Source organism: Aulonocara sp. 'chitande type north' Nkhata Bay, linkage group LG17 (assembly GCF_057382095.1).
Source record: "Aulonocara sp. 'chitande type north' Nkhata Bay isolate Kocher_YH1m ecotype deep benthic linkage group LG17, A_spYH_male_GT1.1, whole genome shotgun sequence".
NCBI lineage: Eukaryota > Metazoa > Chordata > Actinopteri > Cichliformes > Cichlidae > Aulonocara > Aulonocara sp. 'chitande type north' Nkhata Bay.
This window is the reverse complement of record NC_141360.1, coordinates 36,098,885-36,116,740: the sequence shown is the minus strand read 5'-3', so window position 1 is coordinate 36,116,740 and position 17,856 is coordinate 36,098,885. Positions and strand designations below refer to the sequence as shown.

At 38.7% G+C, this 17,856-nt stretch overlaps 1 long non-coding RNA gene across 2 annotated transcripts in view; it reads left to right on the top strand.

Moving 5' to 3' along the window:
- The window catches only part of LOC147310496 (uncharacterized), a 36,094-nt gene that overhangs the window by 6,502 nt on the left and 11,736 nt on the right, over positions 1–17,856 (top strand). For both annotated transcript variants that reach the window (XR_015125642.1, XR_015125643.1), the window contains exon 2: positions 2,232–2,291. This is a non-coding gene — a long non-coding RNA (uncharacterized LOC147310496). The remainder of the gene's footprint in view (positions 1–2,231; positions 2,292–17,856) is intronic.

The window sequence follows — 17,856 nt, the reverse complement described above, 5'->3', positions numbered from 1 at the left end:
AGAGAGAGAGAGGAAGACTTACATTGTGCAGGTTTTTATAGCTGACGTGGTATAAGGAAGAAATAAAGGAACGCGGAGCACTTCAGGACACGCTATCATTGTAGTAGCATGCTGTAATGTAGATAACAGTAGGAAAACTGTTAAACTAACAGTAACTTGGTGGCAGCCCTGTTTTATTGTTAATGTACATGCAACTCTTTTACAGTGCAGAATAGGGCTGCCACAAACGATTATTTTGATAGTCGACTAGTCACCGATTATTTTTGCGATTAGTCGACTAATCACATCATCATCCATTGGACATACAGCGTACAGCTTATTGCACCAGCAGCATCTGCTCTTATATAACTATCATTAGCTTACAGCTTTAAGTGTTTAAGTTAAGTGCTAATTAAAAATAAAGACAAGATGATAGTTTATTAAAGTTTAATGAAGTTTGCAGATTGTTTCGGTGAAGTTTAATAAACTCCTTGCTATCTAAAATATAACAGGACACCGGAGTAAATTCTCGAGCATCTCACACTTCTGATAATCAGCTGTCTGCTTGACGTTTATTCAGCTGTGTAAAAACTATAACTTTAATCTCAGCCAAACCGATTTACTCAGGAACAAATAAAATACTAAAAAAAAGCCAAACAATAACATTTTAAGCTAAGTGACGGCAGTGGGTTTGAAAACGATTTGCCGGGAGTCCGGTGTTCTCACGGCTCTAGTTAGCCTAGCCCCCGGCTAGCTATCGAGCTAGTGGGTAACAGACGTCTCCGAAAATGTCGGAGCGCTTTTGAAAATATGTGGTGTCTTGATAAACTGAGCAGATATTTGAGGTTTACACAGCTACATTCTCGCCTGAAAATATGTTAAACGTTTATTTTGTGACCCGGAAAGAATAATAAGAGTAATATAAAAACTAACTAGCTGCCGCCATTGTTGACAACAGAGCTGGGCTGCGCTATGAATTCTGGGACGGAGCTACTTCTTCTTCTTCGGGGTTTAACGGCAGCTGGCATCCTTGTACATGCAGTGCTGCCATCTTCTGTTTCAGTCCGTTATTACACTCTTAAATCCTGCTACTTATTCCTGCGTCTTTTGTGATCTTACAAAGCTTCAAACGACGCGTCGACTATTAAATTAGTCGTCGACGATTTTGATAGTCGACGTAATCGTGACTAGTCGACTAATCGTGGCAGCCCTAGTGCAGAAACAGTAAACGTAACAAGGCTTCTTGCCAGACTTAATTTCCACAAGTATCCAAGTGTCTGCTTGAGTCCCACTGTAAACTTCATAATCAGACTGAGCGTGAGGCTCCAGTTACACTTTAAAGAAGTTTAACAGGAATGACTCCTTGTTTGTGGTGCGTTCAGTGTCCCTAACCCAACAGCAGGCATCAGGTGATGCTGAGGTCAGGGGAAAAGACTGAATGAGGGTGGGGTTGTGGGATAGATCACTTCTAAGCTGCAGCAGTGTCTGGCGATGCAAGAAAAGGAGACCCTTAGCTCTGATGTGCTTGTGCTCTAGATGCTAAAGAGTGTCCTCCTCCTATAGCAAGGTGTTGTGCATATTGCACCTTTTTAAATAAAATTATATTTAAGTTTGCTCTGTAAAGTTGCATTAAAGTGCAATAACAATTACATTAAAATTGTGGCTAATATTTGATACTACTTACATATTTCTATCTATCTATCTATCTATCTATCTATCTATCTATCTATCTATCTATCTATCTATCTATCTATCACAAATTATTTTAGTTTGCTTTTGAATTCTTGATAGACAAATATGACGCCCCATAATGGGTAAAAGTTATAGTTTTTATGCTGATTTGAACAACTCAATCTGTACTTCATGAGGTATATCAATGTCCTTTTTTGTATATGAAAATATATGTTAACAGATATATTTAATATTTATTCTTTATGATTGCAGTTAAACACGATTATTTCATGAAAACGAAAACTTATGGTTGAAACAAAGTGTAAATATTATTGTTCTGGTCTTCTGCCATACAGCGACGATATGTAGCAGCAGAAATGTTCCAGTATCGATGTGTCATTCCCAGCTTCTGCTGGCACACTGTGAGAGAACAGCACGCAACAAAACGGTGCACCACAAATCCTAATCAATCACAGATCTCGATCATTTTTTCACAGTGCAGGTTGAAGCAACAGAGTGGCGATCATCCCCAATGCTAATTTGTAAACTGACCCTTTTCTCTCTCTCTCTCTCTTTTTAAGGTGCAGGGCAGCACATCGAGGAGAACGAAAACCCACAGGGCCTCAGACATTGTAAAGCAGGTGAGCATACATTTGTTTGAAGGGCACAGAGATCCATGCTAATTTATTCAACACTCTTATGCCTGCTGAAAGGGTAGCATATATATTTTTTGTATTATAATAAATGAAAATCAAAAACATCAATTCAAACCTATATAACTTTTCTGTCTTTGTCCATCATCTCTTTATAATTTTTTAATTATAAAAGGGACGAAAGTTTGAAGGCTGAAATGGGAACTGAAATTTAGTCACTGTGAAATCTGTACTTCGTAATGTCATTGAGGGTTTTCAAGTAGAGTTTGCTCAAGATGTATGCACACTCGAGGCATCTTTCCTCATCTTTTGTGAAAGTCAAAGTGGCAGAGTGACATAAAATGGGATGATTAAGAGTCAAACTGCATAATCAGATTTGAGTGATGAGTCACAGTTTGTCCAACAGGACTGCCGAACTTGGAGATTCCCACTGAAAGCCACATGGGCCTGCCTATAGGGGTGGTTATGTGTGATAACTAATCATTTTGGTTCTGTTCTGTGAAGTATTTGATTCCTTGTAAATCAGAACAAATGACGTTGTCATGCATTTGTTGCAAAACTGAGTTTTCCATGATCTGTGCAAGGAAGGAGAGGTTTTTTAGTTAATAAGGGCACCTATGGTTATCCTTGGGCATAAAGTGCTGAAATAGAAATTAGAAGGAGACGATTCAAGACTTCTTTTGTGCCAAATGAATGTGGGTAAACTTTGAAGGCACCTGAATGAATAACATTCTTGACGAAAACACAAGGGATTACTGGAATTATGTTTGTTTTGACTTGCATAGAATACCACATGGGTGGAGTTGGCTGATTCATTGCCATGAGATCAATATCAAGCTCACAAAAGTTCACTGAGTTTACTCGGACCACTGGTAATGTGATGTTCCTCTTAATCTTGTTTTGTGCTTCTTTTTAAGTAAGAAAAAAACGTCCTCCAAACACTACTGTGTATTTCTCATGCAGTACTCGGCATAGATGCCACAGTACTTACTGACTGTATTGAACAAAGTATCGAACCCTAAAGTGCTCTTGTTTTCCAGCCCCATGGTTAGATTAACTGCAAAATATTTGCATGTTTCACACATCGGTTTTCCAGCACTTTCTCATAATTCAACATGACATGTTTAGTATGTTTGGAAGCATCTGGAGCTTCACTAGAACATGAAATAAAGTTCTGTGCTTTTGAACAGTGTTTGGCTGCAGGATATGCTTTTGACTGGAGTCGGCCAAAAGAGTTCATTATAATTTTCGTTTAGTTGTGAAAGCTCAGTTTGCTTCTGCGTGTGACCTGTGTCCTTTTTCTGTGATGAGTGGAACTAATCCACTTAAGTTTAAAGTTAAAATCTTGTGTAAAAAATTAAAATGAATTGGAAGCAAAGTATTCCAAAAATTAAGAACTTAATGAACTCAATAGGAAGTAGTCCTCTACAGTATAATAATAACTTTATAATGTAGACTATTGATTAAAGCAGTGGTTTAATGTTGGAGCTGCTCCAGGTGTCCGGCGATGGAAATTAAAAGTGTATCCATGTGTCTTATGTAAGCTTCGTGTTTTGTGTAAAAATCTGGTACAAAGACATGTAGAGAGAAATGTTAATGTTAAAAAAAGACAAGTAGAAAGTATAAAAACATGTTTTGGGAGGAGTCAAAGAATAAAAAGTAGTAAGTACAATTTATATGAATATTTAAATAGAAAATCACTAATTATTTAACCTACTGCAGTCATTGTGTTGTGTTATGTAGCGAGCTTTTCAGGCCTGCAAAACAAACTTTAACAGAGCAATAAAAAGTACTTGTAAATGGGGTTAGACGTCTGATCTGTCTCCTCGGTTTCTCCTCTCTCTAAATTTCCTCTGCTCTTTTTCTGCAGAGTTTTAGCTCATGTGTGACCTCTGCAGGTGTCACTCCTTATACAGCATGGGCAGCACATCTCAGCTTCATGTTTACACATTGAAATAAATCCCAAGTTTTAACGCTTGTTTCCAAGCATATATATATATATATATATATATATATATATATATATATATATATATATATATATATATATATATATATATATATATGAAAGAGAGAGAGTGAGTTCTGTAGCTGTAAATTCTTTAAATAAAACAACATCTGTACATCAAATTAACCATCAAAATTGAACTTCTACATGTTCACAGAGTATTGGATCTAGGTCGCTACACTGAATTGCAGTAGTTGGTCTACATCCCACTACATCCCTTCTTTGGTATAAAACCCTTCATTTGATAAATCCAGTTTAGTGGAGGTCCAGTAGGCAGCTTCTCTCAGGTCAGGTGTTGTCCATATGTGCGCGTGAGAGTCATCCTCAGGCTCCCACTAATCTCCTGCTTGAAGAAAGGGGATGGAGCAAAAGAGCTCTACTTTATTTCCACCCTAGCATGTTGTATTCTGTTAAAAGGCTAATACTCCAATATCACAATGAGGTATTTTGTTGCTGTGTGTTACGCATAAAACAATTTTAATTTAATTATTTTTAATAGTTGCTTCTTAAAACATTATAGTGAAGCTGAGCTTCTAATTTGTTTTTTGTTTTTTTTAAACATTCTTACACACTGTGCACAAGAAATAAACACAATAGATGTGTACAGACCGGGGGGAATCGCAGAGACATGGTCTTTTTTAAAAATCATTTTTTAATCCTAGGCTTCCCCGCAGTGTTTTGGCTGCATTCCTTTTTAGCATTTTAACGTTGTTTACATACTGTAGATTTTTGTTTTCATAACCCAGTTGTGGACTGACTCATACAAATATTGTATCTCAGTTTGAATACCTCAGCTCATGCTCTTATTATGAAAAACCTCAATTGGATTGTCTGGCTCTTTTCCATTTCTGAGGCTGTAAATATCTTACTCATACTTTCATTTTTGACATGAACTGTGATAGACTTGATTGTAGTCATTATTGCTGTTACTGATAGAGTTATTTTTTTTCTGTTTATTCATATAATTTATCTGTTATTTAGCCTTTGAGTTGTATTGCTCTGCCACTTTCTTCCAGTCTCTATTCATTTCTTTACAACTTCATTTCCTGTTCTGTGCTGGCTGGACAGACTTAAAAAGTGATTAGTCATTGGGGCACAGTCAGTATCTTTGCGAAAGCTAGAGTGTATTAACCAGTGTGTCATTATCAAGGATGAGTGGTGTCATACTTGATAACAGGAGCAGTTCACGTCCGCTAGCATCCAGTTACAAAGTATTACAGACAAGGTAATTACAGGGTAAAGTTCAGTGCAGTGTAACAGTGTGATTTAGTAAGCACAGAATTACAGGAGAGGTGTAAGGTAATTTTATCTTGTGAGTGTGTGTGTGTCTGTGTTCATGAAGGAGAAGTAATCAGAGTGGATGACTGCTCTCTACCAGACAACTGGAATGAACTGTGCAATGGCAAAATGAATCTGTCTGTCTCTCACTCTCTCAGACTGGGGGCTGCCCAGCCTCCACAGAGTGCTCGGCCACTGCTTCATTGTGGCCCGGGGCCTCATTTGAATGAGCCTTTAGTATGTTGTGTGAACAAGTCAGCGCCATTTGCATTTGTTCCAGTCACAAAGGTTTAACAGGTCAATAGGGACTCCCTGGCAGAAAACTAACACGCTAGGGTAACGTTTTTTTTTCCTCCCACCCTCACATCTCCTCCATCACTGAGGTTGTCAGGCACCTAGTCATCTTGTTCTGAAACATGTAACTGAAACATGTGGTGGCTATACATTTGAAAGTCTGTGTGTGTCTGCTCGTGTATTTGTATATGTATTTTAAGACGTGACTGCTGAATGGAGGGCGCAGGGTCGGAAAATAGAAGCTAATACTCTGACAAAAGTTTAATTAACATACAACTTATAGAGGCAACTTGTTTGAGGAGGGCTGTTTTGTTTCTGTGTGTGTGTAAGTGTGACAGACACCAGCACATTTCTGTCTGAAGCCCTGCAGTTTTATTTCCCGGTCCTGGAGTATTTAGACTCTAAAATTTTAACATGGTGTGGAACAATATGTGGGAGCTAATTGCACCTCACTAGCTCATTATAAGTGTGATGGCAGCATAAGTGACCATTGTGTCACTTCTAAGGAGATAAAGTAACACCTTCTTTTAAAGGGGCTCTCAGTTTGGTACTTGTCTTCTCTGGGAACTAGGGCTGCCACGATTAGTCGACTAGTCACGATTACGTCGACTATCAAAATCGTCGACGACTAATTTAATAGTCGACGCGTCGTTTGAAGCTTTGTAAGATCACAAAAGACGCAGGAATCAGTAGTAGGATTTAAGAGTGTAATAATGGACTGAAACAGAAGATGGCAGCACTGCATGTCCAAGGATGCCAGCTGCCGTTAAACCCCGAAGAAGAAGAAACTGTGTCCCAGAATTCATAGCGCGGCCCATCGCGGCCCTGCTTAGTTTCCAACAATGGCGGCAGCTGGTTAGTTTTAATATTATTCTTATTATTCTTTCTGGGTCACAAAATAAACGTTTAACATATTTTCAGGCGAGAATGTAGCTGTGTAAACCTCAAATATCTGCTCAGTTTATCAAGACACCACATATTTTCAAAAGCGCTCCGACGTTTTCGGAGGCATCTGTTACCCACTAGCTCGATAGCTAGCCGGGGGCTAGGCTAACTAGAGCCGTGAGAACACCGGACTCCCGGCAGATCGTTTTCAAACCCACCGCCGTCTTTCACTACTCAGGTTAAACATGATATATAAGTCACTTAGATAACTTCAAAATGTTGTTTGGCTTTTTTCAGTGTTTTATTTGTTCCTGAGTAAATCGGTTTGGCTGAGATTAAAGTTATAGTTTTTACACAGCTGAATAAACGTCAAGCAGACAGCTGATCATCAGAAGTGTGAGATGCTCGAGAATTTACTCCGGTGTCCTGTTATATTTTAGATAGCAAGGAGTTTATTAAACTCCACCGAAACACTCTGCAAATGTCATTAAAATTTAATAAACTATCATCTTGTCTTTATTTTTAGTTAGCACATACCTTAAACACTTAAAGCTGAAAGCTAATGATAGTTATATAAGAGCAGATGCTGCTGGTGCAATAAGCTGTATGCTGTATGTTCAATGGATGATGATCTGATTAGTCGACTAATCGCAAAAGTAATCGCTGACTAGTCGACTATCAAAATAATCGTTTGTGGCAGCCCTACTGGGAACACAACACATTATAGAAAAAAGTGCTCCTGTATGTCCAAAACCAGAAATCTCTGTCATGTCGGTAGCATTCATAATGGAAAGTAATGGGGGCTAACATGGAGTCATTTTCTGTGTTGAAAATGGTTGTACAGGAAAGCAGCTAGTAATTGTTCTTATAATACAAGTGATGCAAACGTTCAATGTCTTCTAGGGCTGCCACGATTAGTCGACTAGTCACGATTACGTCGACTATCAAAATCGTCGACGACTAATTTAATAGTCGACGCATCGTTTGATGCTTTGTAAGATCCCAAAAGACGCAGGAATAAGTAGTAGGATTTAAGAGTGTAATAACGGACTGAAACAGAAGATGGCAGCACTGCATGTACAAGGCAGTGTTGCCAACTTAGCGACTTTGTCGCTGTATTTAGCTAGTTTTCAGACCCCTTAGCGACTTTTTTTCTAAAAAAAAAAAAAACGTTAAAGCGCGTATCGCTTTTACTCTCAACAAGCAGCGGGTGCTGTAACGCAGTCAGTTCTTCTTTTACTCTTTGACTCTTATGCTGTTTTGTGGATCACAAGGTTTAAAACTACTTATAAACACACACACACAAAGTAACTCCACCAGAGTGCCTATTTCGGGTCACTTGCCGGTCCAAGCCCGGGTAAAGGAGCAGGGTTGGAATTGTGACATTAAAAAAAACAATAATTGCTAAAAGAAATTTAATTTGTAGTTCTAAATAAACTCTTAATGCATTTAGGACGTTTTTTACTCACTTTATGTCTCTTCCACAATGTTATTTCTCTCTCCAACAACATAGGTTACAATTAGATTAGCATGACCAATTATGCAAATTAGGCAATGACATCATTTAGCGACTTCTAGCGACTTTTAGGACAACCAATAGCGATTTTCCTTACTGAGGAGTTGGCAACACTGGTACAAGGATGCCAGCTGCCGTTAAACCCCGAAGAAGAATAAGCAGTGTCCAGTATCGTAGCTGTGTCCAAATTCAGGAACTGCATCCTACTGTGCCCGCATTTGTAAGCCGATTGCGTTACAGCGACACGACAAAGACTGTCCAAATTCGAAGACTCCGACAAAAGCGGCCGACAAATGCGTCCTCCTTTTCCCCAGATTTGAAGGATGGGTCCGGGTGTGTACTTCGTGGCCCAACCTATACCAGAATTCATAGCGTGGCACTGCTCAGTTTCCAACAATGGTGGCAGCTAGTTAGTTTTAATATTACTCTTATTATTCTTTCTGGGTCACAAAATAAACATTTAACATGTTTTCAGGCGAGAATGTAGCTGTGTAAACCTCAAATATCTGCTCAGTTTATCAAGACACCACATATTTTCAAAAGCGCTCCGACTTTTTCGTAGACGTCTGTTACCCACTGCGGTCTTTCGCTACTCAGGTTAAACATGATATAAGTCACTTAGATAACTTCTTTTTTCAGTGTTTTATTTGTTCCTGAGTAAATCGGTTTGGCTGAAATTAAAGTTATAGTTTTTACACAGCTGAATAAACGTCAAGCAGACAACTGATTATCAGAAGTGTGAGATGCTCGAGAATGTCCTTTTATATTTTAGATAGCAAGGAGTTTATTAAACTCCACCGAAACAATCTGCAAATGTCATTAAAATTTAATAAACTCTCATCTTGTCTTTATTTTTAGTTCGCACATACCTTAAACACTTAAAGCTGTAAGCTAATGATAGTTATATAAGAGTAGATGCTGCTGGTGCAATAAGCTGTACGTTTCATGTCCAATGGATGCATGATGTGATTAGTCGACTAATCGCAAAAATAATCGGTGACTAGTCGACTATCAGAATAATCGTTTGTGGCAGCCCCAATGACTTCATATTAAAATATTTTCATTTATCTTAATATTTGCACAGAGGTTCTCGTATTGGCTCTTTTTTTTGTGCCAGTAATCCTATTTTGGGAGAAGATCTAGAGAGAACAGAGTATTTCTCATTAAAGATTAATTGTTATTTTTGGAAGGATAGCAGAAGTGACTTTTTATGGCTCTATTTTCTTCCCAGTGTAGCCTCTGTCGCTTGGGTCTTTGACAATCCAAAATCAACAGCACAGTGAAACAGTATTTTTTTTTATTGACTACAAGCTTACATGTACTAAAACGAAAAGCTTTAAAAAAAAAAGAAGTTATTTTTGTACAAATAGTGGGCTGTGCGCTTGAAATAATAGACTAATGCTGGTCCACCGCAGAATTTCCATCCACTTTATGTGGGTTTTAAGTGCAGTCAAAGCAGCAGTGTGTCCCAGTCCTCAAAAATATTGTTATGCATTTAAAATGTCAAAAGCTTCATTCCTCGTACCAGCCAAGGGTCCTGCTTTAAGACAGCAGACAAGCCAGCAGCCTCCTGATAGCACGGCAGTCTCCTTATGCCGGTTTTATAGATCCTGAATTAGCTAAGCTTCAAGAATCTGGATGAGTTGAACATCATCATCGGAGATTGCATACAAGGCTCCGTGTGAATATCTGCAATTTTCTGTGATCACGTAGATTAGTCCCCACTGCTATGAAACTATAAGGACACCAGCTATGTCCTACACACAGACTCTACAACAATAAAAAAAATCATATAAGAACAAGGTGTCTGTGGTGTGTGCAGGGGAATGTAATCCCTGCCTTAGTCTCAAAGACGTGGCCAGAGGCACAGACGGTCGATGTCATCGTGATCTCAAAAACTTATTCTTTTTTCATGTGTAATTTATTCAATAATAAATTACAAATGTACAGAATTTCTCACAGATGTTGACTGGGATAAATAAGGTGGTGGCATTTTATTTCCACAGGGTCAAAGGTCAAGTTCACTATGATATAATGTTTATCTTTCTGCACATTAGTCAACATTATATGTAAGGGAGAGACAGGGGTTCAGATACTGAACTGGTTACTCTTTTTGAGTTCCCACATTCAAACAGTTTCGATTATATACAGTAGATCTTTATTGCTGTCGTTGAAGGTGTGTAAAGCATTTGTGTTTTAGAATTTATAACATTTTTCTTTTGCAGTAACAGCTCTATTATTATTATTTTTATTAGTAGTAGTAGTAGTTGTAGTGGTAAATATTAATAGTCAAAATTAAATTAAATCTTCTACCTGTGAGTGTGTATAGGCACGAGCCTAAAAACAACCTGACTGGTTGTTGGAGGCTTAAAACTGCAATGCTTTTATTTTTATTCATAAAAATATAATAACCTTCCAAATGGCAAATGCACAGAACTGGTATTTACAGCAGTTACACTGTCCTGAAATGTTTTTATTTAGTGTATGCATAATATATAATAAGTCTTAATGCTCCATTCAAGGTCAAGTGTGTGTGTGCATGTGTGTGTGTGTGTGGCATTTGGGTAAGAAGTTTATCTTGTAACTCTTACTTGAATGATATACTCTTAGATTCTTTTGCATCTGTGTGAGAATCCTGGTTTGTGTTTTCCCCAACAACGAAATAAAGAGCATTATTTTTCACTGAAAAGCATTAGCTTGACTTTGTGCAGCTTAAGAAAAAAAGCTGTTAGCTTAAAGTGGACTTTATGCTCGACAACTGATAGGATATGTAGCAATGCCCTGCGCACAGGCTTTAAATAGTTTATACACCATTGTAAAGCAACACCATAAGGAACTTCCCGTTGTCACTTGGTGGACGTGATATAGAAGATAGTAAGATAAAAACTGTTTACACTTCATGCACAACAGTACTCGTGATTAAAAGTTTATTGGCTGTGTGTATGTTAGCATATTTCAAGTAGTCTTGGACAGCACTTTTCAGGGACACTTGACAGACAGCAGAGGAGGGAAAAGTCAAATATTTTGCGGCAGAGATAAGTGGGAGCCATGCTTACAGTGCTTCTGTCTTGCCTGCCTGGCTGTGCTCTGCTGTGCCGTGTTTCGTTGGAATTGTTTGTGTTGAGCCGTGTGACCCACTATTTGGACTTCTGTTCCATTATCTTTCAAAAACTCGCTGCACTTGGGTCTCACGCAAAGAAAAGCAAAGTGAGAGCCCAGCGTCAGGTGCTATAAGCTGCTAGCTAGGCCTGTAGCCAGGCCCAGAGAGCCAGACCTGGCAGCTCCGAGGCTGCGACGTGTGAAACGCTGCACACAGGCTGCACACAAAGGAGCTCACTCCATCTGTATGCACCCTACATAGGCAGGCTTTTGTTGCAGCCGACAGGCACATGACTGCTAGCATCTTAACCCCTGAGAGCCAGCGTCTCTTTTCCCCTTTTACTAGACTGCACACTGCAGTAGACACCACAATGAGTCAATACTTTTAGCAAAAAACAACACTGGATTTTAAGCAGGAGTCAGCTTGATAGTTATTATGTGGCTGCTGTTTCTGGCCAGAGATTGAATTTAAAAAGAAAAAATACATATGTGTGAGTATAGGTTTAGGGTTAATATTGGTGGACAGATAGTTGAAATGCTCTGATCATTCTCTTAATGTTCGGGCACAACTTTGCCAAAGTGAACTGAATGCTATACATTTTTTTAGGAAAATCATTTAATGTTGAGGTCAGCCATGAATAAAAGACCACAAAACAAAACAAGAAAAAGTGTTTTGACATGAAATACATGTAAAAATATGCAGATTAACATATTCTGTGCTTGTGCATAGCTTAAAAAATACAATACAAATCAGAGCACTTTTAACATTGATATGTCATTTTTTTCTGTTTATCTGTAGTTTTTTTTTGTAAGGTTTCATAGAGAATTCAGGAATGAGACTGACATCCCCAAATGGGAGGGGTGTCTGTAAAATCACTACCATCAACATTTAACAGCTGCAATAGTTCAGAGAAACTTCAGCCTATTAGCACTCTTAATTTTTCACGTTTAGTGTGATATAAGGTTGTCCTGATGTGATCATTAAGTTTCTCACACACACACACATTCACACACTCTTTCTCTTTATAAGCATTGAAAATGTCAGTGAACCAGCAAAAACAAAAAAATATATTTTTAATTCATAAACGTGTGAAATCCCTGCTCAGATACTGCTTACTGTTGGTTTCATGTGTGCCTTGTGTTACCTTCTGTAACCCAGACAAATCCAGACGTGTGTGTGTATGTTCATGTGTGTGTGAAGCTGAGAGGATGTGCATGTAAACTCGTTCCCGATATGAAATCAACCAAAACACTGCGTTTGGAGCATTTTTGAACCCTTAGTCAGCTGAATTGGATACGGGCGACTAAAAGGAGGGTGCTGTCAGTTCAGTCAGACAAGTGTCTGATTTTTAGAGATGAGAAATGAAACACGGAGCAGGAGGCTAATGGAATTGCTCAGTTCAAATAAAACACAGCTTCCCACCGCCACCATCTTGCTTGTATGAAACACGGGTCCCGATGGGGGTTGTGGTGCGAAGGGTTCCTGTTTGGACCGAGCTAGGTCACGCAGGCCCATCCAGGCTGCAGTGCAGCCCTGTGACGTGGCAGGTCCGAATGCTTTAAAAGGTGGTACCACTCCCAGAGAACACCAGGGAGCTGCATGTGAGCTGATGATAAGAGCTGCAAAATTGATCATTTATTAATGTGGGATGGACCCGAAATGTGAGCAGTAAGGAATCAGGAGAGGCGTGTGTAGGTGTGTGTGTGTGTGTGTGTGTGTGTGGGTGGGTGGGATGTGTGTGTTTTTCTGTGAGGAGATGAGATGAGCGGTAAGTTTTAAATGTGAAGAATGCATCTTAAAATATGCTTTATTTATTTAATATTTGTGCCTTTCTGCAGTTTCGTGATTTGCTGTCATTCTTACATTTTTAGTAATGACTTAGAGCCACGTGTGATCTAAAAAGACAATTGTTCGAGCCGAAAATGTCATAACCTTGAGAGCACTCGACTTTGCATTCAGAACAGTTTTTTCCCCTTGACAGCTAGCACTACAAAATGTTTGAATAACTCACTGAGAAAAGCTATTTAATGCAAGTTAAAATAAGTACACACTACCAAGGGCATGCTTGAACTTATTTCAACTTAGTTTTGTTGTAAATGTCATTTTGCCATGCTCTGCACAGTAGAAAAAAGCTTTAATTTTTTTTAACCAAAAATCACTTTGACATTTCTATTTTCCCTGAAAAAACATCATTAATTAGATTTTTTTAAAACCCTCTCAAGATGGGCAGTGTTAGCTAAATTAGAAACTAAAGTTTTCCAATAAACCAGACAGTTGCAGAATGACCTAGAGAGGAGAGTCTCATGGTTAACTGAAAGTAGGACAATGATTCTCCCAAAGCTCTGTCCTTACTTTAATGAAGAAGAGCTGCAAAAAAGGAGAAGCTGTCAAAGTGCTGCCTGCTTGCGATTTATTGTCTGTTTGGCCGTTTTAAAAGCTGTTTAGGACACTTGTCTTTAGCGAGCGCAGGTCCGTTCCCTCTCTCCTCTTTTCCAACCTTTGCTCTGCCATGTGGCCGAATAGGCTCCCTCCACACAGAGAAGCTCGTTTTTCAGAGGTGAGTGGCTTAATGATTGAAAAGAAATACATCTGAAACAAAGTGCTCAGTTTGTGCCCCTGAGAAGTGTGAACTACGTACGAAGAACGCTTGAGGACATGTTATTTTATCCTTGCTGGCTTCTTATTTGTTCAGAGCTTCTGTCAGTTGCTTTACCCTCTTGTGTTTTTATTAAGTACGAGTTTTAAAAAAACAAAACATTTTTTAAAGTAAAGAAATACAGAAATGTGTACATTTATTTACTCCTTATAGTTCTCATGGGAAATAATTAAAACATATTGCTGTTGAGATCTGAGGAAATTTGAATAATGTGCTTTTGAAAGAACATTTTCTAATCACACATTCAAAACTCAAATGATACTGAGCACAAATTTTGCTTCTTATTTTCCGAATAATTACAAATTTTTCCAGTTTAGTGCAAATATGTAGAAGGATTTAATGTTTCAAGTGTTTCCTCTACTTGTAATTACACAGGTTTAGAATCTTCATTCATTTCAAGGGTTAACTAAAAGTCAACCTCTAATAGTTAACAAAATCGACAGTTTCTTTTTTAAACTGTGATGTTTATACTCTTTATTTAAATGACTCTTTTAAAAAAACAAAGGGAGAGGAAATACACCGCATTTTAAGCTTTTCCATACATCTCTGTGCAGAGATGATTTTATGAAAGAGGTCAGAGATAAAGTTACAATAAAATGAGTTTCAGCAGAATGTTTAACAACTGAAATTATCATTCATTTATGAATGAAGTGTATCTAACCTTTTCACAATAAAAGTTTGTCCTTTTCCAGGCTTCAATTTGGGGAAGAAGTGTCATCATGCAACCTGTAAATGTAGAATTTAAATTTGAGCGGTTGTCACATTTCAAGTTGATCCATAAATTGAGTTAATTATTAAAATTGCATTAAAAAAATCTGGGAGTGAAAAAAAAGACCCCTGAATGAATTTAGCTCCTTTTTTTTTATTTGAATCTGGAGTGATTTCTGCTTGTATTGGTTCGCATTAAATTATAAATTGCCCACAATGTGTTTTATGTTTTTACTCTTAACAATACTGAATAATATAATATATTAAAACTAGTAGTTTTGCATAAATGATGTGAACGTGTGTGTGTTTACCCCTATGTTCGTTTATCTTTTCCTGTTTTACAAACACTGTTTATTAAATATATTATGAAAAAATAAATAATTCAGTAGTTTCCTCTTTTCTTCATTATAACGGTAAAAAAATTAAAGTTAATTTATATTATATAAATTTCAAAGTAACTGAAATACTTTAGTGTGATTTGAGCGTTAAGAAGGCAATCTTTAAATCCGACATAAACGAATGAATCTTAATGAAAAAGCGTACGTTATGTCTCCTCTCCGCCTTTGCTGTTCTGGACATCACCGGATTTAATCCTGTGACTTTTAGTTCCCAAAGTGACTAAAATGAATTCAGATCTTTTGAAGCATCTTAAGTCGTCTCTGTTTTGACAAATGTTTAAATTGGTTTTAAAAAATGAAAAAATAACACATCGAGAGAGATCGCACAAAATACAACGTTTTTATGGCGATTTGACACGTTACAAGGAGTGTGCGGGTGGCTGCATCACTCGGGCCGCCATCTTGTCTCCTCCTGTCCTCCATTTTGTAATTTTTCTCCCTCAGTTCTGGCCTACCTGCTTTTATTAAAGTTTTCCTGAGTGCTCTGAGCCTGCTTTGCGTGAGGTGAAAAAAGAAAAATCAGCTGTACTCACATGATTTTCAGTTATACATTACATTTTGGGATGACCTGTCAGGTTGTTGTTGTTGTTTTTTCTGTTTGCTGACCTGATGCTGAATTACTGCTTTTCACCTTAAAGGACCTTTTCTGAAGACTGAAATCTGCCAGCTGATGCAACAAGTTACCTGCACAGGCACAGCTCCTCACAACGAGGACTGAGTCCTGTTGACAAGGTGTTAATCTCTCAGAACAATTTGTACATATAATGAGCAGCACTCAAGTTAAAGGTTGCATGTGATTTAGGTTTTACAGATGTGCAGCGTAAGTGACTGTGACCTATAGCCTTATAATGGCCACCGGGGGTCACATAGGTTAATAGAGACTGATGTTTGAGGCCCCAAAGTGACATCCCAAAGGGGATGGCCCCTTAATCCTTATTAGGCCTGTGTGTTAGTGATCCTTACCTTTCAAAGCAAACAGCACGCTCTCTTTGCTGTGGGGCCCTGACCTGCCCCTGGCGTTACACTTCTGACCCTAGGGTCGTGGCCTTTGTTCAGAACCCTCAAGAACCTGACCTTAGGGTCACGGGTGTAATAGAGAAGTTGTTGAGGCACGTGCTGCTGAGGGGCCCCTCGACGGACCACCTTGTAGAGGGAGCGGGCCCGCCGCGCCGGCCACCGAAGAAAGAGGGAAAGTTTGTGTAAGTTCGCCAGGGTGTGAATGTGTAGACAGCTATAACTCTCAGGTTCACAGTAAAACATAGATCTCCTGTGCGACTTTTTCACCCTTCAGAAGAACATCTTTGACGTGCAAAAAATACCCAAATGTTGGTCTTTTTCAGCGCAAAATCAGTGCAGTCACAGAAGTAGATCCCTCAGAGGGTCATATGTCTTTTTACTGGCAATCCCAGGTGGTTCTACTTAACCCCATTAATTCTTCGCTAACTAACAGCGAAACATAATACACTGAAGAAAAAACATTTTTGGTTAAAAAGTGGATAATAGATTTATTTATTTTAGTTATTGCTGTGCTTAATGATGAATTTCAGTTTGATAGCCGATCTGCTGTGATTTCTCTCAACTACTTGTTGGCTGTTTAATTGCAGTTCATGTTGCGATTTGTTTGTATTTATATGGTCCTGTAAAGCTGCCAGCAGTGATTATCAAAAATATTGTGGTTGAGTTAATTTCACTTTGTGCATGTGTGTGTTGCTTGCCCTGGGGCAGTGCAGCATCGAGCAGTGTCAGCGTGCTGTAAATTTTATACTGTGTGTGTGCTGATCGGCTGCTTTGTTGCAGTAAATTTGTGGGATGATTCATAAAGATGTGAAGGCATTCGGGGGCTGATAAGTCAGCGACTTAAGAGTTATAAGTCATTTTCACTGAGACTTGAGCTCTGTGTTGCAACCATGACACATGTATTGTCACTTTTTTATGGTTGGGTTATTTGATAATGTTTGTATTCGGTTTTCCTTTTGCATCTATTTGATTTTTTGTGAATATGTAAGACTGTGCGGTAAAGCTTCTGTTCTCTTGCATTTACATGCATATGAAATGTTAACAATGCTTTTACACCCTGGCGTTACGTGTGCTGTAAGGCAGAGTGCAGCTCAGTTTTAACGAAGAGATGAAGGGAGCTGATAAGGGGGGAAAAAAGCGGTTGTAGACTCGTGGAGATGTCATAAAGGAGGTTGTTAATATTGGAGTTTCATCAATGGCAGCATTACGCAGGCCACTCCTGCAGGGGCGAGGCTGTGCAGAGGGCTACAGTGTCAGAAGTTGGCAGCTGAGCCAAAACCAGAGCTGTATCCTCAAATGAACTCTCCGCGACGTACGGTGCAACAGGCTCTGCCAAGTTTTTTGAATTCCTGCCACATGTTAGATGGTAAACAACTGACTTGCAGTAACAGTATCTTAGATAGAAGATAAAGAGCAAAGGGACTCTTCTGATTCCAGATGAAACACGAATTTGTCTACAATAGTGCTTGATATATATTCAGCAGGCACTCGTAACAGCGTTTAATGATTTCAGCGAGAGCAATTGGTTCAAAGACGTGGCGAGATGTGACGTCACAGGGTTCAGTCTGATCACTGTTTGGTGCTCGACCGGGGTTTTGCTCATCAATGCCCACGAGGGAATTTATTGCTTTTTTGATAAAGTGCATTTAAATCACCAGTTGCCTCACGTTGAACCTCGGGAGTAATCTCACTC